Here is a 27,361-nt window from a genome sequence, read left to right as displayed (position 1 = left end):
ATAATAATTAGCACACAGCAGGCCAGGGCCATGCAGACGGTCAAGGCAGGCATCACTGAGTGAACCAACCTCCATGTAGCATACCTCTTTGACACAGACAGACAAAGCAGATCTAATTGTATGCAGCAAGCCACATAGCCACAATTTTACATGAACCACTGTCTGGACTCTGGCATAACACTACACTGGATGGACCACTCCATACCATGACTAGACAGACATGTAGTTCTGCTGTGGTTGTTGTTGACTTTTTTACCTGTTTGCCTCTCACGAAATGGCCATAGTTCTTCCGTAAATCGACGATGATGATCTATCCATCCCAGTGAGTGACTGTAAAGATATTATGTAACTTTGGTCATCATGACTCATCATCAATCATCATGGTGTTGGCAAACTCAATGTTGTTCATGCAGTCACAGTCTACACACAGTGAGTCCAAGGACATTTTCCATATTAGAAAATGCAATGTAGTGGCCCCTCCAGTAGAAGTACAATTTGCATTAAACAAGGTACACAGAGTAGACTTGAGTTACTTGAGTTGAGTTGAGTTAGTGTGTAGAAGATTAAATAATAACAGAACTCACAGGATTCATTTCATGCACAACAAACACACAGCAATTGCTTTCATCAGAGGCAGACAGCCAGTGTTGTCCACTGCATGCCATCTCATCATTCATTACCTGTTCCACTTTTTGTCAGCATCTTATTCTTAAGTGAAGGGCCACAGGGCAGACTCTCGTGTCAATTTCAGAAGTAACAGTCAGCATAGTTAGTCATTCCAGTCCCACTTCTGTTGAGGGGACTCGTCTACGAAGCGACAGTTTCTTGATTCTGCGTAATCCAGCCATCTGCCTTGAGGGAAATGGATAGGGGGAGTCTGGAGGAGGAGGATAGAGGAGCATGACTGAGTTGTGAACTTCAGGAATGCAGACAGCGGCACCTTAAATATGGAAATAAGACAAAGACAGTGCTGCTGATGGATTTGTTGTGATTAGAGTTTTGCTGTGCTAAACGTTGCAAAACAAAGAAAGACACACAGAAATAAAAGTGAATAAGGACAAAAAAAAGTAAGTATTTCAAGCCTAGGTGTCAGGGAAGTAGAGCTCGTCCTCAAACTCTGTGAATTGAAATGGGAGTAGGTCAGCTAACAGAGAAGAACTTCTGTCACCTAAGTCGGTGTCCTCTTCTTCCTGCATGGATTCACATACTTTGTAATCTGGTGGTATGAAGTGCTGATTCATCTTGATCATTGTTAACCTTTCCACATTTTTGGGCGAGAGGCGGGTCCTTTTTGAACTTACAATGGCACCAGCAGCACTGAAAAGACATTCAGAAGACACACTTGCGAGTGGGCAAGACAAATAATTTATAGCCAGCTTGGTGATCAGTGGCCATTGAGGCCTTTTCCCATATCAATACACCAATGGGTTCTGATCAAAGAAGACCTCTGTTGGGTCATCCAGATAGGCCTGCACCATCCACTCTAGGTCCTCCAGGGGTGCTCCACTTTGCGTACCATCTGTTGCCTTTGCATCAACACTGGAACGAGCAAACCCTTGATGAGTTATCCAATCCGCTTCCGACAATACTATGGCTGGGCCTGGTGCAGGTGATGATGATACGGTTGCTGGTGTCGGTGACGGCTCTGAGGAAAGTGACGGCCTTCGGCCACAGAAGTGGACCTTGACACCGGATGGCCTGCTGCTTCAGTGGTACTTGTGGTGGTTCCTTCAATTTCCTGCCGCTCTTTTTCAAACCGAGTGGCTGACAGAGCTAGCCAATGTTTGTACTTGGAAACATCTGCTTCAGAAAAATGAATGAATGTATTGCTGGCCAGTGCCTCTTTGTACCGTGCATCCAGAATAGTGGCACAAATGTAATGTTGTTCTGAATGTATTGCTTTAAGCCTTGCATTGTCAACTAGGCGCCTTAATAAGCTCTCTGCCAACCGATATGCGTCTTGTTTTTCAGCATCAACTCGGAACGTTGAAGACACCGCTGTCAGTTGGTGCTCTAGCATGCGCAACAATGGGATAGCTTTGCCCAAAGTACAGCCCTCCCTGCTGACTTCACGGGTGAAGACCTCAAAAGGACGAAGCATGCCTGTCAGGCTTTTAATTAGGTCCCATTCCTCCACCTCTAGCCTCATGTCTTTCATAGAAGCAGCCTGTGCGAGAAAGACATACTCATTGATTACCAAGTACTGCTCAAACAGACGCTCAAGCATGTAGAAGGTTGAGTTCCAACGTGTTGCCACCTCCTGGATGAGTCCTCTGACTGGCACTCTACGGTCACGTTGAATGATCCTCAGCTGCTTCCGGGCCCTAAAACAATGGCTGAAATGTTTGCAGATTCTTCGGCAGGTGGTCAGTAACTTGCTGACTCTGATTTATTTTCTCAATAAATCTTGAACAATAATGTTAATGCTGTGCGCCAAACACGGCAGTCTGAAATAGCCACCATCAGCCATGGCCTTAACTATATTACTGCCATTATCCGTGGAAACATAACCAATCATGCGCTTTCTTGGATGCAGCCATTCAAAGGCCTTACTGTTAAACTCCTCCAAAATGTTTACTGCAGTATGAGATTTCTCCATGGTAAACATGGCTACTGTTGCATGCTTCTGAGTTGCTTGAATAATTGTGACACTGTCAACACCTGTAGCTATCTTCTCTCTAACCCCCGCAAAAGAGACCCAGTGTGCAGTGATGCACATGTAATCAACGGCTTGGCAACTGGTCCACATGTCTGTTGTCAAGTGGATAGTGTGAACAGCACTCTTCTGCAAAGCTGCCCCAATCACGTCCAGCACATCTTGATGTAGTGCTGGAACCGCAACTCTGGCAAAATAGGACCGGCTAGGAACCTTCCATTTAGGGCAGAATGTTGCCACAAATTCTAGAAAACGCACCCCTTCCACAAAAGAAAAAGGGAGTAGATCCGGCGCTAACATTTTAGCCAGCATTGCATTATACAGTAGGGTGGTTGTGCTCAAATGGCACCTCCGACCAAAACATGCTTTTCATGGTGGTCTGGACCGTTTTCATATGTGATGATGATCCAGACTTCTTCAACCCAGTTAGGCTCATTGATGTACTTTTTCGCATTGGTGTCTCTACCAGACTCTTACTGTGCCTCCTAGATGTTGCTGGGGTAGAGGGTGTGGGCGCTACCACTGCATTGCTGCTGCCAGAAGTACTGTGTGTACTAGAAAAATGTCTCTCGCTTCTTCACCTCCCCCTGCACGATCAGCTCCTCGTCATCACCAGATGCAATATCAATGGCTACATTTTGATTTGTACTTTTGGCTTTCCAGATGTTACTTAGGTGCGCCTCCCACTGGATGCTGTGGTGTTTTTGGAGATGACCTCTCTGACCTCTGGTACCATAGTTGGTACCAAGCTTACCCGACTAACTACTTGTTTATAACTTGAACAAATAACGTGGTTCTCCGCCTTTTTGCTAATACTAAAGAAGTCCCAAACTGGGGAGTTGAGATTGCTGGTGGTGGTGGTGGAGGTGCCACTTTCAATGCCAGATGAAGTGGAGGATGGGCGTGACGGAATTAGTCTCTGTTGTGCACTGACAGCACCACTACTTGAGGTAATGGAGGTCGAGCTGGATGGAGGTCCCTGCCGTCCCTTATGAAGAGAAAATATGGAATCTGTAGGTTGTGTTGGTGTAGTAGTTACCTGTGTTGGTGGTGGTACCAGTGCCACGCCGCCCACATCCCCCACAGCATTTCGAGATAGGGTAAAAATGTCTATCTGCTGCATGCCCGCTGGGGCTGGAGTGACGACTGTGATGACTGGGTCGTCATCGTCAGACTCTTCATCAGCAGCAGAATACACCTCTTCTACTTCTTCTTCGTCATCACCCATAACTGAAAGCCTTTCGGGAACCTTCCTTTTCAATCAATCAATTAATCAATGCATTTCTAAAGCGCGCTACATACCCGTGAGTGTCTCATGATGCTGGGGGGGGGGGAGGCCGCTACTGATCAAAGAGCCAGGTCTAGCGAAGTCTTCTGAAGGCCAGCAGGGCCTGAGTCTGTCGCAGGCTGGTAGGGAGAGCGTTCCCGGTCTTGGCGGCGAGGTAGGAGAAGGATCTGCCGCCGGCGGTGGTTTTTCGGATCCGAGGAACTGTGGCGAGGGCGAGGTTGGCTGAGCGGAGGCTACGGGTGGGGATGTGGAAGCTGAGATGGTTGTTGAGGTATGTAGTTCCGGTGTTGTGCAGTGCCTTGTGTGCGTGGATGAGGAGTTTGAAGGTGATCCTTTTATTGAGTGGGAGCCAGTGTAGGCCTCTCAGGTGGGGGGTGATGTGGCTGCGTCGGGAGACGTCGAGGATCAGACGTGCCGAGGCGTTCTGGATTCGTTGTAGTCGTCTCAAGAGCTTGGTAGTTGTTCCTGAGTAGAGGGCGTTCCCGTAGTCGAGTCTGCAGGTGACGAGGGCCTGGGTGCCGGTTCTTCTCGTGTCAGGAGGGATCCACTTGAAGATCCTGCAGAGCATTCGGAGGGTGTTGAAGCAGGATGCAGAGACGGCGTTGACTTGCCTGGTCATGGAGAGGGTGGAGTCGAGGATGACCCCTAGGTTGCGTGAGTGGTCTGTGGGTTCCGGGGCTGTGCCAAGCGATGTGGGCCACCACGAGTCGTCCCAGGCTTATGTTTGGGTCCGAGAATGAGGACTTCCGTTTTGCCTGAATTCAGCTTCAGTCTGCTGTCCTTCATCCAGTCAGCTACGGCCTTCATTCCTCTGTGGAGGTTGGCTTTGGCGGTGTGGGGGTCTTCGGTGTGGGATATGATCAGCTGGGTGTCATCGGCGTAGGAGATGATGTTGAGGTTATGTTGGCGTGCGACGTGGGCGAGCGGTGCCATGTAGAAATTGAATAGCGTCGGGCTGAGGAAGGATCCCTGTGGGACGCCGCAGATGATCTCGGTGGTTTTTGAGTGAAAGAGTGGGAGGCGGACGCTCTGGGTTCTGCCGGGGAGGAAGGATGTAGTCCAGGCCAGGGCCTTCTCTTGAATTCCGGCGTCATGGAGGCGTGCTGATAGGGTGCGGTGGCAGACTGTGTCCAAGGCTGCTGATAGGTCCAGGAGGATGAGGACGGCTGTTTCTCCTTTGTCCATTAGGATCCTGATGTCGTCAGTGGCGGCAATGAGGGCGGTCTCGGTGCTGTGGTTGCTGCGAAAACCGGATTGGGAAGGGTCCAAGATGTTGCTGTCTTCGAGGTAGCGGGTTAGCTGTTTGTTGACAATCTTCTCTGTCACTTTCGCCGGGAACAGGAGCGGGTAGATGGGTCGGAAGTTCTTGAGGTCTTTGGGGTCCGCCTTGGGTTTCTTCAGGAGGGCGTTGATATCGGCGTGCTTCCAGCTTTCCGGGAAGGTTGCTGTCTCGAAGGAGCTGTTGATAGTTTTCTGGAGGTGAGTCGCGATGGTTGTGCTGGCTTTGTTGAAGACGTGGTGAGGGCAGGGGTCGGATGGGGATCCGGAGTGGATGGAGTTCATGGTTTTGATGGTGTCTTCGTCGCTGACGTTGGACCAGGCGGTCAGGGGGCTGGTGCAGGTGGTGGTCGCGTGGGTGGTAGACTCGGTGGTGGGTGCGGGGGTCTCGGAGATGAAGCTGTCGTGGATGTCAGTGATCTTGCGGTGAGATAAGGTGGCCAGGGAGTCGCACAGGTCTTGTGATGGTGGTATGTCGTTGGTGTTAGAGAGTTCTTTCACGATGCTGAAGAGCTCCTTGGAGTTGTGTGCGTTGTTGTTAAGGCGGTCCTTGAAGGCGGTCCGCTTGGTGGTCCTGATGAGTTGGTGGTGTTTGCAGGAGGCGCTCTTGTGGGCTGTTTGGCTGTCTGGTGTTTGGTTGTGGAGCCATTTCTTCTCCAGCTTGCGACAGGTGCGCTTGGAGATCCGGAGGTCTTCGGTGAACCAGGCGGCTTTCTTGTTGGTGTGGTTGTTTACGGAGGCCTTAAGAGGGGCGAGGGTGTTGGCGCAGTTGTTGATCCACTGTTTGAGGTTGGTTGCGGGGGTGTCGGGGTCAGTGGGGTCGGCGGGTGGTCTCAGGGCGAGGGTGGTAGTCAGTTAGTCCTTGGTGACCTTGCCCCAGCAGCGGCGTGGCAGCTGTTGGGTGCGGTGGTGTGTTGTAGGCTTCCTGAAGGTGAAGTGGACACATCTGTGGTCGGTCCAGTGGGGTTCAGTGATGTGGTTGAAGGAGACGTGGGGGCTTGTGGAGAAGATGGGGTCCAGCATGTGTCTGGTGGCGTGGGTGGGTGTCGTCACGAGCTGTTTGAGTCCGAGGTTAGCGAGGTTGTCTATCAGGGCGGTGGAGTTGGCGTTGTTGTTTTTCTTGAGGTGGAAGTTCAGGTCCCCGAGGAGGATGTAGTCCGTGGAAGCGAGGGAGTGGGTGCTGACGAGGTCGGCAATGGTGTCGCTGAACTGTGGTCTTGTTCCGTGTGGTCTGTAGACGAGTGTTCCTCGGAGGGTCGTGTTGGGGTCGGAGTGGATCTGGAAGTGCATGTGTTCGGCAGTGGTGAGGGTGTCGTCTGTGTTGGTCGAGACTCTGAGGGTGTCCTTGTGGATGATGGCGATTCCCCCTCCAGCTCCATTGGTGCGGTCTCTGCGGGAGATCTTGTAGCCCTGTGGGATGGCTAAGGCGATGTCTGGTGCTGAGGTGGCGTTCAGCCAGGTCTCCGTCAAGAAGGCGACGTCGGGGGTGGTGGAGTCTAGGAGGTCCCACAGTTCGATGGCGTGCTTGCGAGCGGAGCGGGTGTTGAGGAGGATGCAGGGGAGATGTTTGCCTTCTCTAGTTGGTGGTCTGGTGGGCTGGATGCTGGTGAACCTGCAGTTCCGGCAGGCGAAGGGCCCTTGGGTACGCTTCGGGGTGGCCCAGTAGTAGGGGTGGTCTCGTCCGGTGTTGACTGCATGGAGAGTGTTGGAGTCGTAGTGCAGTCTGGTGTTGCGGGGGCGCGGGGTCCAGGGGTTCTGGCACTGGGTGCGGTCCAGGCGCGGACGGGCGCAGACAGGCCTGCCTTTGGCGCGCTCGCTGCGCGGCCGCCGTGCGGCCTCCATATGAGGGGCAGAGGGAGGGAGGAGCAGCTGGGAGGTGGGTGCGGGCGGTTAATAGGGGCAGGGGGGTGGGGCCCCAGGGACACAGCGGCGGGAAACGGCAGGGACACGGGAGGCGGGGGAAGCGAGGGGGCACAGGGGCAAGCGGGCACAGGGGTCAGGGAAGATGGCCAGAGGATAGGCAAATGATGGGCACCACGGAAGGCACAGAGGCGGCAGCTAGAGGCGGTGGAGCACGGTCACACAGGGGGCAGCGTGGCGATGAGGGGAGCGACCTGCCTGGTGAACAGGGTCAGAGGTCGCTCTCTCTACCACCGCGCACCCTCAATGTGAGGGGCAGAGGGAGGGAGGAGCAGCTGGGAGGTGGGAGCGGGGTAGCCAATGGGGGGCAGTGGGGGTGGGGCCGCAGGGACGCAGCAGCGGGAAACGGCAGGGACACAGGAGGCGGGGGAAGTGAGGGGGCACAGGGGCAAGCGGGCACAGGGGTCAGGGAAGATGGCCAGAGGATAGGCAAAGGATGGGCACAACAGAAGGCACAGAGGCAGCAGCTAGAGGCGGTGGAGCACGGTCACACAGGGGGCTGCGTGGCGGTGAGGGGAGCGACCTGCCTGGTGAACAGGGTCAGAGGTCGCTTTTACCTAGCTTTGTCGGCTAATGGCGTGCCTCCCTCTCAGACGGAATTGGTGGGTGCCAATCAAGATCTAGATCATCAGAAGGAAGGGGGCTTAAAGAAGAAGTTGTACTAGTAGCCCTCCTTTTCCTTGCTGGGGATCTGGAACACAATGGATCATCAGGAGTGGCTTGCACGGCTGATACCTCCGCATGAATCTTGATTTCCTCATGTGCCGCTACTTCTGGAGGAACAAGCAATATGGGCAGTTGTGCCTCTCCTTGTGCCTCTCCTTGTGCCTCTCCTTGCGCCTCTCCTTGCGTCTCTCCTTGGGCCTCTCCTTGCGCCTCTCCTTGTTGCACCTGTGGTTGCCGTTGCGGCTGTGGTGGAACCCTCGTCAAATGAGTTACACCCTGCGTTGATTGGAAGCTACTTTGCGATGAGTCAACGCCAACATCACTAGTCGGTGGTCAAAGAGCAATTAAAGTGGCTGCCTCTGCGGCACTCATGGGCTTGGGCCTAACTTGGCGTGGTGGCACTAAAACCAATGAAGCGGAGGTGCTGCTCCCAGCTTGGTCCCCGGCGCACACCGCTGCTGCAGGCGTAGTTTTTTTCCCCAAAATAAAGTGTCGGTCGGCACACCAGTCTCCTTGGTAAGTGGCGCCACTTGCTTCTTCTGCTCCTTCTTACTGGCAGTGGCACTGGCAACTTTCTTGGTAGAGAAGCTACAGCCACCCATCTTCTTCAGATGTCAGAACAGCAGGACGTAGTTGCACGATTTGCAGAGTTATCTGTGGCCACACGTGACGTCATGTGACGTTGTGCACACACCGCAGCAGGACTTCTTCCTGGCACTACAACAAGTTATGATGATAAGGATGATTCCTGTTTCTCAGTCTTTGTGCACCTAAAAGCAAAGAAGCCAGAGGAACATCAGTTAAATAAATGTTGTATATGTCGTGCTTCAATTAATACTATTTCAACTAGGCATTTATTATTATTAACACAACACACCCAAAAACAGAAAGACACAAAATAAAAATTGCAATTCTAATTACAAATGGATGTTTAAATTAATAGAAGAGAGACCACACAGAGAGAGTTGTTTCATGCACCCATTCATCATATAACCGTAGGCCTACTGGCCCGCAACCGCAAGCTTGCCAGCCTATGGCAAAAACTGCCTGGCCTCAATATACCCCTCCACCCACATGGCCAGGCCCTGGACCACGCCCCAAGAACACCCAAAAAATCGAAATACACACAAAAATCACCCCAATCCAATGCCATCCATGCCCTAAATGCTGTTTAAATTCAAGAGAGCCCACAGAAAGATTTGGTCCATGCACCACTGACTACCCCTGGGCATAATAGATGAAAGCAAGGCAGACTGGGTGCAGGCCTATGGCACAAAGCACACTGCCTGGCTTCAAAATGGCCCCTAGATCCCCACCCACATGGGCAGGCCCTGGACCATGCCCCAGGAACACCCAAAAAAATCGAAATACACACAAAAATCACCCCAATCCAATGCCATCCATGCCCTAAATGATGTTTAAATTCAAGAGACCCCACAGAAAGACTTGGTCCATGCACCACTGACTACCCCTGGGCATAATGGATGAAAGCAAGGCAGACTGGGTGCAGGCCTATGGCACAAAGCACACTACCTGGCTTCAAAATGCCCCCTAGACCCCCACCCACATGGCAAGGCCCTGGACCAGGCATCAAAATGGCTCCCATCCACATGGCCAGGCCCTGGACCAGGCCCCAACAACACTCAACAAATCGAAATACACACAAAAATCACCCCAACCCAATGCTATCCATGCCCTAAATGAAAACAACTCCGCGAACTCAGAATCACGGTAAGTCAACGCCGCGCGCGGGAGATTGTATTTTTTAAGTGCAACCAAGCAAAAGAAATTCGCCAACTATCGAATTGCGGATTTTTGGGCAAATTCGCGTGATTCGCAGACCACGAAATTGCCAAAAATCCACAAATTCCGCGAGCGGAACGGATTTTCCGCCCATGCTTAATGTTGTGAACTCAACGCTCACATGTGGAAAAAATGAATAACTGAAAATAGAAATAAGCTACCCAAACATGGGAGCATATGTACTGAGATGAGTACCACATGTAAGATGAAATTGGCAGGATATGGCAGCAAGGGAGCAGGGTGAATACAAAGACTAACAACAAGAACCGAACAGCAAATTATAGGCCTGTTGCGGAGTACCAGTTAGTAATTAAATCTATAGCGTGATACCAGGGAATTTCAAGATTAAGGCCTGTGTCGAGGTTTCAAGAATAAAAATCCAAAAGACTTCGCTACGTTTCCACCAGCTTCAGGGTTGATTCCTGGACGGGCCTGTATTTTCACAAGTATGAACCAGTTGATATCAACTGGAGTGTGGTTCTTATCCATGTAATGTTACACCAAAGGGGCCATGACTTTTTTGAACATTTCTGTTCTGTAAGTCCTGTAAGTCTTGTTGCTAGGGTGCGTGATTTTTCGCCTATGTACCCTAAATTACAGGGACATATCAATAGGTAAATTATGTCTTCGGTTTTACTGTTTTACTGTCTGCCATTGAACTGTATGCTTGCTGCCTCTAGTGCCAAAGGACACACTTTACACATGGTGCATTTAACATTTCTGACCACCGGTTGTGACCCATCATTGGTTCTTTCAACAAACTGTTTTTTAGATGGCATTCTCGATCTCAGTGTGTGGTCCTTTAGATTTTTATTCCTGCGATATGCAAACATCGGTTTGGGTAGTTTTTGATTGGATTCTTAATTTGCATTTAGTATATGCCAGTTGGAACAGACAATGTGTCTTATTCTTTCATTCAGCATGGAGTGACAAGTCACAAAAACAAGTTTGGGGGTACCTTTGGTGGTAATGTTGGTCAGTAGATATTGTCGGTCATAGAACCGGGCCCTTTCATATGAATCCCTCACCAGTATTTTGGGAAAGACTCTTGCAAAAAAATAAATCCTTCATATCCACTGCTCTTGAGTCGACATAAATGCGAGCAGTACAATTGCTGCAAAGGCTCAAAAACTTGACCAAAAGGAATACTGTTTTTCTGGGCTGGTGGATGGAAACTATCAAAGTGTAGCAAGGTGTTTAGTGCTGTTGGCTTGGTGTATAACTGTACCGCTAATTCTCATGCTGAATGTTTAATAATGATATCCAGAAATTCCACCTGGACCTCACTGTAGTGGGATGTGAAATGGATGTTATCGTTGCACGGGTTCAGCCACGCTAAAAATTCTGACTGAATGTCTGCTTTGTCCGTCCATATGAAAAAGATTAAATCTATGAACCGTGACCATCTAGTGCCTGATTCTGAAAAGGGGCCACTTCGTTATAGATCATTTTATACTCGTTTGGCCATGTAAATGTTGGCTACCATTCTAGCACTTGATGCTCCCATGCCCATACTTTTAGTTCGTTTATAAAGATACTCATTGGATTCAAATGTATTTTCTTCTAGAACTAGTTTAGGCAGTCAAGTATGAACATGGTGGCACAATCTATATTCATGTTTTGAATAAGCCAAAGGACCCTTTCTAGAGCCCCTTCTATATGTATGTTACTATACAGGGCTTCTATGTCTGAAGTCACCATCAAATCTGATCTTGGGTTACAAGCGAGGCCTTCTCCCAAATTGATAATATGCCTAGTATCTTGAGCATAAGATGGTTTGCGGGGTACATAAGAGCAGAGAATGGCATCAATATATTTGGACAAAGACTCGGTATTGGAACCTATGATTGTGACAATGGGTCGTATGCATTTTTGGCACTCCGTAGATGCTCGCCATCTTTGGATGTGCAATGTATAAGTATGCGTGTTCTTTTTTGCAGATGTGGACACTTTGCAGTGCGTTATCTGTCAACCGTTGAATTTTACTCTTGACTTCACTGTTTGGATCTGCAATAATTGTAGTATAGAAGGTACTTGTAGTTCGTAGTGTATAATACTACAATGCTGCCTCCTTTATCACAGTTTTTAATCGTGATTTTTGGAGTTTGTTTAAGTTCCATAAGGGCAGTGTATTCCTCTTGGTCAAGATTGTAGGGAGTTTTTGGTATATACTTAGTGGCCAGGGCAAGCTTTTTATATACAACCTGCTCAAAAACTGTAACTTCAGGTGGTATTTAGTCAGTCGTAGGTGTAAAAGTGGATGCTAGGGCAAGGCCCGATTGGTTAGATGAAGTGGATATTCTTTCTTGTTTAGAAAAAAAAGCTCTAAGGCGAATTTTTCTAAAAAATGCCATCAGATCAGTGAACATCCGAAATGTGCCAGCATGGGGGTGGGGGAGACTAACCTTTTGACAATAAGGTGTAAGTAAAGGGCGAGAGGCTAGATTTGCTAAGGTTGAATACAGGGATTTGTTTCATTCCCTCCAGTACTGGCCATTCCGGGTCACCAGATATTGATTGTGCTCGATCTGTTGAGTGTCTCAGTATTTGGGCTGGCATTGCCACCTGCAATTACCCCTCCGCATCTTGCGCCTGGATAAAAAAGGCTGGCTGTTTTGATGGCCTCTTGGTATATATCTATTGCCTCTTGAAGCTAACTGATTTGAGGAACCTTCATTGTCTGAATCTTAGGTATCCGAGAACGTAGTTACTTTATGATTATATTGCCTGCTGGAATATTGTTCATTTTGTAAAGTATCTATTTGGCTATATTAGTTCTCGGCTAAGTATGGATATATGTTTTCTTTGCTAAACAATGGAATATCCTTTTTACGTTTGTCTGCCTTTCTTTTGGTTAGATAGTCTGTGTAGGAGTTCATGTCTTTGTCTATTTCTTCCAGTTATTTCTTTGCCTCTTCTATAGCTGATGTGCTTTTGATCCCAGTCAGTGAGCCCATATTGGATTTGTGAGCAACTGCTTCATTGCCCGGGGCTCAGTGAGTACCTGGCCCATCATGTCTTAGGACTGATGATAGGCTCCCAAGACTTGGTTGATGGTGGTCTGGGTGACGGTGACCCAGTGGCCTCCCTATGCTGGCCCACAAACTCCCTCCCACGACCCCTAACTCCACTATCCTGTGCCTTTGGCCCAGTGTGCCCCTTTCAACTGGTTCCTGGGTGAGCTGGAGGTGGTGGTGCTGTAGTCTCAACAATAACCAGGACTCTGTGTTACAGTGGTAGGAATACAGGAAGTGGAGTCTTCGGTTTGCTAAGGTGTTACTACTGGGGTGGGAGGTGTCAGTGTGGGCTCAGTGAGTGTCATTGGAGCTATCTGCCTATACTGACCAGATGGACCAGGCTCCTCATTGTCCTTCAGGTTACCAGGAATGTTGACCTCACTGACGCCTTGATAGTGAACTGGAGCGGAGGTCTTTTCAGTGGTAGATTCCTGGACACATGATCTGCCAGTTAGACATTTAACATTAATAAAAGTGTATATTGTACATTCAAATATTTTGAGCCAAACAATGTAGTTACCTAGAAGACAACATGGGTAGAGATATTGTGAAGTTAGCTTTCAATGGTATTTCACATATTATCCCAACTTTTAGCAATTACAAACAATACAACTTCACATAAGCAGGTAATAGGATGTCTTGAAATGTTCATGAAGTAATTAGGAAGTGTAACTAACACGCCCCAATCACTCAACACAACACAGTGGAGAGGTGAGATGTGTAATTGACAACTCCAAGGTCTAGCTGACTACAAAACAGACATTTACACATTTGGGATGGATGTTAGTCTTTAGTCATCATGTGAACAGTGCAAAGTCCATTTTTGCAAGTACCACGTATATTCATTATAGTAATTTACATACCTTAACATTTCTGTGTCAATACGGTTTGATTTGTGATACTCATGACATCAGTTCAATTGGTTAAGAAGAACAGGATAATATTTAGAAAATAACACAAACCATTTTCAGAAGAGATCATTGAATAGGGACTAATAACTAAATTACACTTTACCATATGTTAAAATATGTTAGACAAGAGAGAAACAGGTCATCATGGTAGTTGTAGTCATTTCAAAGACATTTTCACAACACTTGAACAATGGTTAGTGCAATATACTAGTGGAAAATATGCTATGGAAATGGGTCAGACAATTACAATATGACACACATATGGATAATGGTTTATTTGATGATGTTACACTTACAGGCATCATACCATCATGTGACATATAATGGAGACTGACACCTGATTTCTTGGATGCAACATAATACATTCACACAAACAATGTAAAATATCTGAAAGTGATAGTTTGATGTTTTGATGTTATGAAAATATGTGCAGAACTCATTAGCAATAGGTAACTTCTAAGCAAACAGGACTTTGAGGGTTGGTGAGAGTTTGTAAAGGGTAACAGACCAGACTCCACTCCATCAGGTATTCCTGTCATGCTGTCAGGATGTAGGATCTGCAAGACCTTCTCCACCCAGGCCATGAGTTATAAGTGAGCCAGAGAGAATCACCACAATCTTCTGGGACTCCGGGTGATGATAGGAGGTCAGGGAACGCACCCTCTCCTGCAGGTCATTCCACTTCTTCCTAATTTCCTCTTCTATGTGCAGGTTGTTAGCTGCAGCATTCACAGTGTTGATTATTCTGGCCCACGTTTGCCTTTTCCGCAATAGGGATGTATTTTGGACTTGGACTCCAAACAATTGTGGCTGTACTCTTATAATTTCATCCACCACGACTGACATCTCACCCTCAGTTAAATGAGGATTTTTGTGGCCTGGCATTGTGAAATGAAATATTATCAAATTAAAAAGTTAACCACAAGGTGTAAAATGAAAAAAGATAAAGGGACAAGTAACAGGGAAAAGAAACAAAATAATCAGAATTTACTGGGATAAGCACTGCTGGCAAGTGTCATGGTGCATTGGAATGGCAAAGGATCATGGTCTGAAATGGAATGTATTTTATGTGTGGTATGCAAGTGCTTCCATTTGGTCAATTGACATAAGTTGTATTCCACTGGCCTCTATCCAATTGCCATAGTCAAGGTGCATTGTTTAGCACGGTCCATGACGGACTCACTCCGTCTGGGAACCGGAACTAGGAGACTACCAGCACAACTGTGAAATCTACATCTGCTCAACAGGAACCCGCGGCTCTGGCGGCGACAGAGTAGTATTTGCCAGCATTGGAGTCTGCCACGTTGGCAGCAGTGTGCAGCCACCGCGGCTAGAAACACTCTGTTGACACAGACAATGAAGCAGCCTGTATGCATCTAAATACAACGTAAACTTGGTGGAGTACTAGGGACCACCGACATGGCAGAATGGCGGTAAGACAGCGAGCGAAGAACTAAATCAGGCCCATAGACATTTTTGTGCTAGTGTATGACATTTGAAAGTGCTATTTCTGAGTAGGTCTCTGCCTTCTCTCCTGAGATCATATAATTTCTTTGTTAACCACCAGATTATGCAATTATATGCATTCGTCTCTTTATGTTGGTCTCTTCTTCTCTTAGAACCGTTTGCTAGTGGTACAGATGACACCCACAGTATGGCAAGTGTTGATAAATCTCACAATGAGGTACAAAAAAGTCCCATTATCTCTCAGCCTGCTGTACCCTTTGTTCTATCAATTGAATCCAATTCTTTTATCGAAGAGGCTTTCTCAACAATTATAGGTCTGTCCTGAACAATTGTACTGAAGATCGAGTTATAAATTCAGCCTTTTATTGGATGTTCTAGCTTTATTATCCGAATCTGGTATCCCTGGACCAAATGGTTGTGGGAAAATACGGAAACAGCATTAGTCAGGTACCACAGTGCCAATAGTGTGCCTCCCTTTCCCTTCTTATGAGGTTTGAATATAAATGTGTTTGCAAAAGACAATAAAGTTACAGAAAATCGCACTACGAAGAAGCTAAACGGAGCACAAACCGATGCCAGCTTGCCATAGTCAACTGAGCAGGGAGCACATTGAAATCAGAAGGCTTTCAAACAACTCAGACATTTCACAAACAATTCAGTGCTGACTGTGTAGAGAAACCTCCAAGCTCTAAATTCCCTCAGTAAAATGGTTATCTACTTGCCTCATTATGCAATCTGCCACCCTTCATCAAAAACAAATGAGTTGATAAATATGGAAGACGGTGGATATTTTCCGCATAGAAGGGCATAACATTATTTTTCTTATTTACATGATAGATTCCGGTAATGTATTCTGTGTTTTCATCCAGATACATTTAGCACGCGAAAATTAATAAAAATGTATTCATTCTTCGTTTCTGGTTAACCATTTACATGTTAAATCAACACTATGCAATTGTCGGGCTTTCTTTCGCAGCAAGTTTTTATTGAACTTCAACAATATTGCTATTTTATTGTATTTGTTGCTGCCTTAGAATGCTGCCTCTTTATATCCTCACTGACTTTTAATGTCAAGAAATTAAGCAATTTAGATTTCAAACATGCTTAACAGAGGTTCTCACCCAGAGAAACAATAAGAAAGTTTGAAATAAAGGAAAGTTTTGCTACAGCATAGGTCCCCTGTTGGAACAAAATGTTATGCTCCAAATCACGGAGCATGGCTTATGAATACAAAGCTGTTGCGACTAGACATTAGCTCTTTCCTCCCACGCACCCTTCTATTCACAGAGTTGCAAAATAAAATAAACATAGAACAATATTAGATTCTCAGCGCGAATCCCAGTGTCTCTTCCTGCCTTTTGTTCTTCAATATGTGATCATTGAATTTTAGGGCTGTCTATCTGTATTGCGCATCAAGGAAATGCCATAACAAGGCTGAGGTTCTAGTAAAAGCATTTCTGGTAAATGGGCTGTGAATATTAAATAACGTGTATTTCCTACTTATTTCATCATAGCGGAGTTATGCCCTCGATCTGCCTAAATATTAAAAGCCAGGGCTTAGAGTCGCTTACCCCCTTCCTTGGTGGTCATGGTACCCGTTATTTTAATAGATTCCCCATTAAAAGGTCCTATCATGGTCGGTGGGAGGTAAGCAACACAGAGTGGCACGGGCTAATGGGGGGGGAGGGGTTGGATGGTCAGCTGCTGAGGCGATCTCCACCAAACCCTCTTCCTCTCTTCCTCGTGATGCTTTTCACCTGTCTCCGTGGCTGAGTGCGGATTTTCCATCAATCATCCCCCACTTATTATTGTTTTAGATAATGTGGTTAAGAAAGATGGATATCCGAAAAAGATGGACGTGGACTTGGGGCACACCCCATGTAAAGGTTGGCTTGCTGGCAAGCTCTATCTTCTTGTTCTACTAATGTGGTTATTTTCCTTTCCTGGGAGTGTTATGATCGGGGCCGAGCTGGGGTAGCTCTACCTAGTATTTGTCTCTCGTGTAAAGGCCTTGATATGCCTGTATTCATAGAACTTCAATCAGACAGTGCATGGCATGTATGCCTTGTGTACATCCCTACACATTCCACACTACAATTGCAAAAATCGTGGTCATAGTGAAAATAGTTATTCGTTTTTTAAACAGATGCTAAGGTTATTCATATTAAGCATCTAATATGTCTGTGCTTAACCAGATAATAAAGCATGTTGTTCTATTTTTCCTATGTCTGGCAGTTACTGGTGTGGGCATTCTGTGCCCTTGCAACACATTAATCATGCAGTACAGCTCCTAATCTGTGCCACAGTCAGAGCTAATCACCCCTTCATCTTTCTGCAGATTGCACACTAAAAGAAGGCACTCGTATGCGCCTCTAGGAAGGAAGGAAGATCTGAGTTGTAGGAGAGACTAGAGCTTTATAAGCTGAGGTGACCCAACACACCCAAACGAGCCATCTTTCCTCCTCCTCATTGAAGCACAGTGTCCATCACCTTGTTTAACTTCCATTTTACGCATCATCCCCATTTGTTCACGTTTTTTAGAATGTAGTTGGGAAAGATGGAAATCCAGACATCATAAACAACAAGCATTTACAATGCAATGGTTTTGCCTTTGTTAAAGTTAGAGCTATTGGCATTGCTCTTGACATTTTTTTTTATTTATGTTTTTTTTAACATAAATAAATGGCATTGTCATTTACAATAGCAGGGCAGGGCACAGGGAAGGGGGGAGAGGAGAGACGAAGGAGAGCTGCGGGCTCAGGGAAGGGGGGGGCGAGGAGAGACGAAGGAGAGCTGCGGGCTCAGGGAAGGGGGGAGAGGAGAGACGAAGGAGAGCTGCGGGCTCAGGGAAGGGGGGGCGAGGAGAGACGAAGGAGAGCTGCGGGCTCAGGGAAGGGGGGAGAGGAGAGACGAAGGAGAGCTGCGGGCTCAGGGAAGGGGGGGCGAGGAGAGACGAAGGAGAGCTGCGGGCTCAGGGAAGGGGGGGCGAGGAGAGACGAAGGAGAGCTGCGGGCTCAGGGAAGGGGGGGCGAAGAGAGACGAAGGAGAGCTGCGGGCTCAGGGAAGGGGGAGAGGAGAGACGAAGGAGAGCTGCGGGCTCAGGGAAGGGGGGGCGAGGAGAGACGAAGGAGAGGTGCGGGCTGTTGTTGTAATGCTTGCATGGATGAGTTGGTGGATGCATGGATGGGTGCATGCATGGATGGGTGTATGGATGGGTGTATGGATAGATGGATGGGTGGATGGATAGATGCATATATACAGCCAATCCCTCAACAATTTATGCAATCCACCAACCCATCCAACCAACAACCCATCCATGCATCCACCCATACATCCATCCATCATGCATCCATCCACCCACTGTGTCCTACTCCGACCCCTCTAAATATAACTCATTTTTTCTGTATAAAGAGATGACTGTATTCACTAGTATATGCAGTAGTGTGTGGTGGACTTAGTTTGAGTGTTTGTTTCCTGCACACTCACACACTTCCCCTACACATTCACACACTGCTCACCCTGCAAACTCACACAATGTGCACCCTGCACACTCACACACTGCAGTCACTGTCACTCTGCAGTCACTGTCACTCTGCAGTCACTCTGCAGTCACTGTCACTCTGCAGTCAGTCTGCACTCACTGTCACTCTGCAGTCAGTCTGCACTCACTGTCACTCTGCAGTCAGTCTGCACTCACTGTCACTCTGCACTCACTGTCACTCTGCACTCACTGTCACTCTGCACTCACTGTCACTCTGCACTCTCACTCTCGCACTCACTCTGCACTCACTGTCGCTCTCGCACTCACTCTGCACTCACTGTCGCTCTCGCACTCACTCTGCACTCACTGTCGCTCTCGCACTCACTCTGCACTCACTGTCGCTCTCGCACTCACAGGCACTCACACTCACTCTGCACTCACTCTGCACTGTCATTGCACTCACTCACTCTTGCACACAATGTCACTCTTGCACGCACTCTGCACACACTGTCGCTCTCGCACTCACTGTCACTCTCGCACTCACTGTCACTCTCGCACTCACTGTCACTCTCGCACTCACTGTCACTCTCGCACTCACTGTCACTCTTGCACTCACTGTCACTCTCGCACTCACTATCACTCTCGCACTCACTGTCACTCTCGCACTCACTGTCACTCTGCACTCACTGTCACTCTGCACTCACTGTCACTCTGCACTCACTGTCACAAACACGTTGCTCGGGGCATTTGTTGACAAAGCAAAGCAGTTCCATTAAGTGTCAAACAGGTATGGAGCAGGTTTGCTTTCCCATGTATGTCTGTATTTGAGGTGAGTTGCATGAAAAAGATGCATCACCTTATGAAAGAGGAACTCCAATAGCCCCCAGCACCTCCCTTTGCCAGGAGGATGTGAACTCCTACACAGAAGCAGGGCAGAGTCCTCCATGCTGGGCCCTTGGCCCAGGATAGAAGGAGACGCATTCTATGGAGAATGACAATGTGCTAAATGGGGACCCTGCCCCAGACCTGACAAACAACACCTACATCTGACCTCGGGAATTTGTCCTCGGGCCCCAGAGAATAAATCCGACCCTGTCTGAAGCCTTAGGCCGGTCAGCAGGTCGAAAGCAGCAGGGTAGTCATCCCATGCGGATGTCAACAGTGGAAGTGCGCAGTTTTTCTGTCGACCTAAACTTCTACCGCGTGTCCCCTCCACTCCAAAATCTAGGGGGGGAGGGGATAAATCCCTTACGCTTCCTGTTCCCATCAACGAAGATAGTCAGAGCAGTCACAACAAACACACATGGACATGGTCATACACGAGCAGTCACCGGGCAGGAGCTCACACAGACGTGTAGGCGCACACAAACCGGCGGTGTCACCAGTAGCATTGAAGTTTGACAACTCGTCTGGACATCATTTAACAATAGTATTAGACAGGGGGCTTCTTGCAGACAGTCACAGGGCCTCGAGAAGAACCACCCATAGGTCCCCGACAGACGTTCGTAGTCTTTACGGTCTATGGGGGCGGACATTTCCAGTGTCCTGCGGATCCTGCTTTGGAGGTGTTTATGGGATGGGGAAAGAGACGAACACCCCCACCCTTTTTTTTTTATTCAGTCTTGGTACACGCACTCTTCCTGCGCGCTGGGTTTGCCCTAGTTGCCTCCAAGTTATGAGCACGAGGGGCAAATATGAGTATATCCAGACCATTCAATCCTTGGCCTCTATTTAGAAACAAGAACCTCCCCCCCGCCCCCCCCCCCCACACACACACTTCTTCGGGCAAGAAAGTCATGCCATTTCCAGGGAATTCCAAGGTTAGGAGACTGAGACGACTGCTGACATGACACCGTGCCAGCCCCTCCGCCTCGCCTCCTCCTGCTCTTCCTCTTCCTACCTCACCGGATCGTACCCGCAAGAACCTTATCTGTTTTGGGAGTCGCTGGGCCTCAACCCTCCGCGCTGCCAGATGTTCCTCAATGCCACTCCCTTGCCTACATGTTTGTTGTCCCTGACCCTTCGGATTGTGGCAAGCCCTCAGCCCACCCTCCCACCCACTCTCACGTGACCAGCCCCTCTGACCACCCTCCTACCCACTCCTCCAGAACCTAGTTTGTCCGCCCAGGTTCCCAGTCACGTAGCAAGCGTGACACGAACTATAGCTTAAGTGAAGAACATTGCCTACGAAAGTCCGCGCTATATAAAATTGCATAAATAAATAAAAAAATAATCACCAGTTGCTTTACACACGTACACACTAATTTTGTTATGCACAGGCAGATTAAGTGATTTGCTCAGAATCACAGGCTGTTGAGCGTCCCTGCCGAGACTCGAACTCTGTTCTACAGCCAGACAACCATGTAAAATATATTTATATGTGAATTACACTGTTTTATTATCGTACAAGCAATGGTTTCCAACCTCTTAATCCGCATAAATAGTGTCCTCAATTAAAATTATTGGCATCATCTTCAGGGGTAGCCTCATTTTAATGCATTTGCGATTTCAACCAATGGCAGAATTAGAAAGAAAAATTACATTTTCGGAACATAATATAAAACATCTTCAGAGTTAGGTTAGCATGTTATTCTTCTCCAGGGTGACCCACACATATACACGCTGATGCTGCCGATTCTCTTGCTGTCAGGGCGTTTTCTCTCATGGTTTAATCTTTCTTCCTCTCGCGCACATTTCATCCTTTACATTCACTGTCACGCTTTCCTCTGTCCCGCTTACACACTTTCTCACAAACTCACTTTTTTTTCATTTTATTCAAGCTCACTCACACACCCTTCCACCTGAGCGCATCTTTGTATGTAATATATACCCTTTCACATCTTTTTATGTAATATATACTATATTATGTAATATATAGCCTTTCACACTTCCCCATTCCCTCGGAACCCTGCTCTCTCACACGAGCGCGCGACCACACACACACTATAAACCAAATCTAGGCATCTCTATACCCACAATTATAATGAAAAAATGCCAATTTAAAACGTATGGTATTTGTCATTTAATGGCACACGTTGGCATTTAACAACTGTCACCACGAAGCAATCTACAGAGCCCGGAGCCAACATTCACCAGAGCTAATAGTAGTAAGAAACGTAGGTGTGCAGCACTACAGAAAAACGGGAAAGAAGGGGAAATTGTAGGCGCCATATGTTTCCACGCTGCTGTATGTTGTGGTGTCTGAGGATGCCTTACTTAGTGTTCATTCGATTGATGCGCTGTAAACACTGATCCACTCTGCTTCGGAGAGAGAGTAGAGCTGGGCCAGAGCCGCCCTTTACATGGCATGATCGCCGGCGGCCACTAAAAGGCCAGTGGGGCTGGGAACTCGTTAGTCACATATCAGGGTCGCATCCTTGAAAACGCCTGGCAGGGCAGTGACTAGATATATAGCCTTTCACACTTCCCCATTCCCTCGGAACCCTGCTCTCTCACACGAGCGCGCGCCCACACACACACTATAAACCAAATCTAGGCATCTCTATACCCACAATTATAATGAAAAAATGCCAATTTAAAACGTATGGTATTTGTCATTTAATGGCACACGTTGGCATTTAACAACTGTCACCACGAAGCAATCTACAGAGCCCGGAGCCAACATTCACCAGAGCTAATAGTAGTAAGAAACGTAGGTGTGCAGCACTACAGAAAAACGGGAAAGAAGGGGAAATTGTAGGCGCCATATGTTTCCACGCTGCTGTATGTTGTGGTGTCTGAGGATGCCTTACTTAGTGTTCATTCGATTGATGCGCTGTAAACACTGATCCACTCTGCTTCGGAGAGAGAGTAGAGCTGGGCCAGAGCCGCCCTTTACATGGCATGATCGCCGGCGGCCACTAAAAGGCCAGTGGGGCTGGGAACTCGTTAGTCACATATCAGGGTCGCATCCTTGAAAACGCCTGGCAGGGCAGTGACTAGATATATAGCCTTTCACACTTCCCCATTCCCTCGGAACCCTGCTCTCTCACACGAGCGCGCGCCCACACACACACTATAAACCAAATCTAGGCATCTCTATACCCACAATTATAATGAAAAAATGCCAATTTAAAACGTATGGTATTTGTCATTTAATGGCACACGTTGGCATTTAACAACTGTCACCACGAAGCAATCTACAGAGCCCGGAGCCAACATTCACCAGAGCTAATAGTAGTAAGAAACGTAGGTGTGCAGCACTACAGAAAAACGGGAAAGAAGGGGAAATTGTAGGCGCCATATGTTTCCACGCTGCTGTATGTTGTGGTGTCTGAGGATGCCTTACTTAGTGTTCATTCGATTGATGCGCTGTAAACACTGATCCACTCTGCTTCGGAGAGAGAGTAGAGCTGGGCCAGAGCCGCCCTTTACATGCCATGATCGCCGGCGGCCACTAAAAGGCCAGTGGGGCTGGGCACTCGTTAGTCACATATCAGGGTCGCATCCTTGAAAACGCCTGGCAGGGCAGTGACTAGATATATAGCCTTTCACACTTCCCCATTCCCTCGGAACCCTGCTCTCTCACACGAGCGCGCGCCCACACACACACTATAAACCAAATCTAGGCATCTCTATACCCACAATTATAATGAAAAAATGCCAATTTAAAACGTATGGTATTTGTCATTTAATGGCACACGTTGGCATTTAACAACTGTCACCACGAAGCAATCTACAGAGCCCGGAGCCAACATTCACCAGAGCTAATAGTAGTAAGAAACGTAGGTGTGCAGCACTACAGAAAAACGGGAAAGAAGGGGAAATTGTAGGCGCCATATGTTTCCATGCTGCTGTATGTTGTGGTGTCTGAGGATGCCTTACTTAGTGTTCATTCGATTGATGCGCTGTAAACACTGATCCACTCTGCTTCGGAGAGAGAGTAGAGCTGGGCCAGAGCCGCCCTTTACATGCCATGATCGCCGGCGGCCACTAAAAGGCCAGTGGGGCTGGGAACTCGTTAGTCACATATCAGGGTCGCATCCTTGAAAACGCCTGGCAGGGCTGTGACTAGGTCGGGTTGCTTCTAGCAGACTGCTAGGGGGCGCCTGATGAGCAGATGGCGTGTGACTGACTCTTTCCCAGCCATCCCAGCTGTTGAGAAACACCAGCCTGTCTGGATTTGGGTTACTCCGCTGAAAGCAGCCAAATGGTGGACCATGGTGTAAAAGCGACAACGCCCGAGTATGCCAACTGGCCAGTGTGTATACCTAGGCTAAGCGCTTTATCAAATCATTCAACAAATTATGCGGTTTTAAAATGCTCATCTGCGCCTAGATACCACGGCCCCTGACGGCCAGATAAGGAGCTGTGTGGGATAAGCGGGTCTGCCTTTGATCCCTTTCAGGTCCTTATCGGGCTGATAGAGGCCTGTGGTGCGAGGTGTCAGCCTCACACTGCGCCCTGCCCAGGTGACACCTCTGATAGCGATGCGGCGCAGTACCGAGACCCGTGCTCGTCTCAGGGTTAGGCCTCGATGAGATTAAGGCCAGGAGATAGCTCCGTGGGTTAAAGCACCTGCTGCCGCTAGGTCCGCATAGCCTTTTGTCTTTCCTAAACTGAAAAACAAGCGTGCCGGTGAATAGTTTATTACAAATGAGTTATGCCTCTGCCAGGGTCAACTGACACCGATCAAGGCAACCCCCCTAACCAGAAACTTTACGGTACCTCAAACAGTTAAAGGGACACCCAGCTAGCGGAGGCTCAGCCGGCTGGGCCAATCCCAGCGCGGCCCTGGCTGGAGGCACACGGCTGCTTCCTTCGGGCCGGATCTCGCTGCGGGCAGCATCTCCGGTCTCCCTCACAACACGGGAGACCGGCAAGGCAGGAAATGGCTTCCCCAAGGAAGGGGGAAGCGAAACCACATCCTCCCGGCCCCGCCCACAACCAGGCGGCGGGCCGGACATCTTCTTCCGGTGTTTCTAATGCGAGGCACACGGCTGCTTCCTTCGGGCCGGATCTCGCTTCGGGCAGCATCTCCGGTCTCCCTCACAACGGGAAGCGAAACCACGTCCTCCCGGCCCCGCCCACAACCAGGCGGCGGGCCGGACATCTTCTTCCGGTGTTTCTAATGCGAGGCACACGGCTGCTTCCTTCGGGCCGGATCTCGCTTCGGGCAGCATCTCCGGTCTCCCTCACAGCACGGGAGACCGGCAAGGCAGGAAATGGCTTCCCCAAGGAAGGGGGAAGCGAAACCACGTCCTCCCGGCACCGCCCACAACCAGGCGGCGGGCCGGATATCTTCTTCCGGTGTTTCTAATGCCGGACCAGATTCGGGGGCGTTCCCGGCTTTCGGCTGACGTCGCGTGACGTCGGCAAAAGCCAAAGAATCTCGGGAACGCCCCCGAATCTGGTCCGGCATTGACGGACAGGCCCCTCGTCCAATGGCTAGGCTCCATTTATGGAGCCAGCCAATGAATGACGAGGGCCGACCCAAGCCACACTACAGTTCTCATCAGGTTTTCGCCTGCGCGAAAAAGATGCGCAGAGCGCATCTTTTCGCCAGGCAAAACCTAAAAATGTGTTGTCTTCTTTGGAATTAAAATGGTTGCGAAAATTTTTGGGGTGTGAGAATCAGGTTAAGGGTTAAGATAAAAGATGGCCTACTCCTGATCTCTAAGTTCTAGGTCTAAACCATGGGGAATATGTACACGAAATGGCGCTCCGCAGTTTTGCCACAGTGGAGTGTCAAAAATGTTACCGCTGCAGTACAACACTTTCTAATGCCATGTTAGCATTGTATTTACAATACGGCGCTACATGGCGTTAGGACAGATTAGTGGCAGAAAAAAAATGATACTGACAACAGCTTGAAGTCGTCAAAAATCACGCTACGGTACAAAATGTGACGTTTGGCCAATTAGATGCTAGAAAATACAGCCTAGCCGGCCTAATGTCACTTTTCTGTGCTTAGCGTGGAAAAAAACAAAAAACGTACACTCAGCTGAAACCAGAATGTTGTAGCCAGGAATGAGCACAGCACAGGACAACAACCCTCCCTAACCCTACTACCAGCCAGGATGACCAGACAGAGTCCCAGGAGAAGAGGAAGAGGAAGTGCAAGTGAAAGTTCAGTCAGGAGGAGAATGAGATCTTGATCGTGGAGGTGGCGGAGCACCAGCACCAGCTCTTCATCAGCTCCAAAGTTTCATTGGAGAAGAAAAAGACCATATGTCAGTCCATAGTGAACAAGGTGAAAAGTGTTGATGAAGTCAAGAGGACAGTGACAGACTCTAAGAAGCGTTGGCATGATGCCAAGGGCCAAACTAAGGGGAAACTGGCAACCAATCAGGAGGCAGCATTGCAGGCTGGAGGTGGTAGTCTAGTGCCCCAGGAGGAACTGGATCCCTTGGAGTAGCAAGTGTCCACTGTCATCTCTGAAGAGTTGGTGGTTGGATTTGCAGGACGTGACAGTGCTGACTATGACCAACTATAGCAAAAACAGGGTAAGTACTAACAAGAGCCAATGGGGGGGGGGACTATGTAATGTTGTGCAGGTCAAACGGAAGGCACCTGGCTCAGCTATGCTTAGACATGACACCAATGGAAGGATCATGGGGATTTTGATAACATGCTGGCATACAACAGTGTTGCAAGCCTAATAGCTGGGCTATCCTAACTCAACTTGAAAAATGCAGCAATGTGCTGTTTCTACAAGATACGGCGTGGTCCTGTATTAACTGCATGCAGTGGGGCACATACAGTAGGCGTACACCAAAGCAGGCACCCCTGCACTAGGATTTAACTGTACCTGCATAAGTTTGTGCCACCTGAATGTGCACCAGCAGAAATGAAAGTACTGGGATGCGTAATACTGTCCCAAACACAGCACAACCCTGCACTTTACTATTCACTTAGCTTGGCGCAGCAAGATGGTTTCTTGTGCCACACTGCCTCACATTTCAATGAAAGATACCCCTTTGTCACACCTGGGCCCATGCACATTAACCTAGGCTTCACATTCCTAGCATACATTTGGTATCTCACAGGATGAACAATACACCTGAGGGATGGGGGATATGTGTGCCATAGCTAGTACCTACACATAGTGACATTTATGTTGTCACTTCTATGCTAGCCTAGAGCAAACTAAATGACACGTAGCTGTCCTGGCATGCAGACTCAGATCACAAATGTTTCAGCTGCCATGCTAGGGACCACCTGAACTCCTCTGAAATACTTATATATGAGTGGGAGTGAATGCAACATATGTACACCAGTAGAACTTGGGCCATAGCTGAAGTGAAAAAGTGCAGGGAGTTGATGCAAACATATTTGCAGCACCAACATGCATGGATGGGTAGTATTTACTGGATTATGTCCCACCCCTGTGCACACCCTACTACCGCTGAACAAAGAGCAGCCATGCACCAACACAGGGACCCTTGCACCATGGCAAAACGTTGTCTACATTGGTGCTTGGCTGTCATTATCAGTGCCAGCACAAGGGAAAAGATATGTTGTGCACCCAATCCTTGTGAATACGGTGCTGTCCTGTGTTTGTGCAATGACAAAGGGTTGTATACATAAAGTTCTTTTGGCACAGTGTTGTGCCTTTACCATGTGAATATGCCCCTTGGAAGGTAAATGTCACAATTCCCAGCAACACTACTATCCTGGGTGCTGCCTGACACGTCACTCTATAACAGCCTGCCTTGTCAGTACATTGGAGATGGCCGTACACAATTTAGGTGTTGTAGGTACTGGAGAGTCATCATATGATCAGGGTCCCCATCGCTGTGTGGCAGTAAGTCAGTTGTCAGGACCTAATCTGAAACAGCCAGAGGGGACATGGACACATACAAGTGCATGGATCGTAATAAAGAGATATCTGACATCCTGCATATAGCCAACTCTAGTCAAGATGAAGCGGCA

Source organism: Lissotriton helveticus, chromosome 10 (genome assembly GCF_964261635.1).
Source record: "Lissotriton helveticus chromosome 10, aLisHel1.1, whole genome shotgun sequence".
Lineage (NCBI taxonomy): Eukaryota > Metazoa > Chordata > Amphibia > Caudata > Salamandridae > Lissotriton > Lissotriton helveticus.
The sequence above is the reverse complement of the archived record's forward strand: the minus strand, read 5'-3'. Positions refer to the sequence as shown.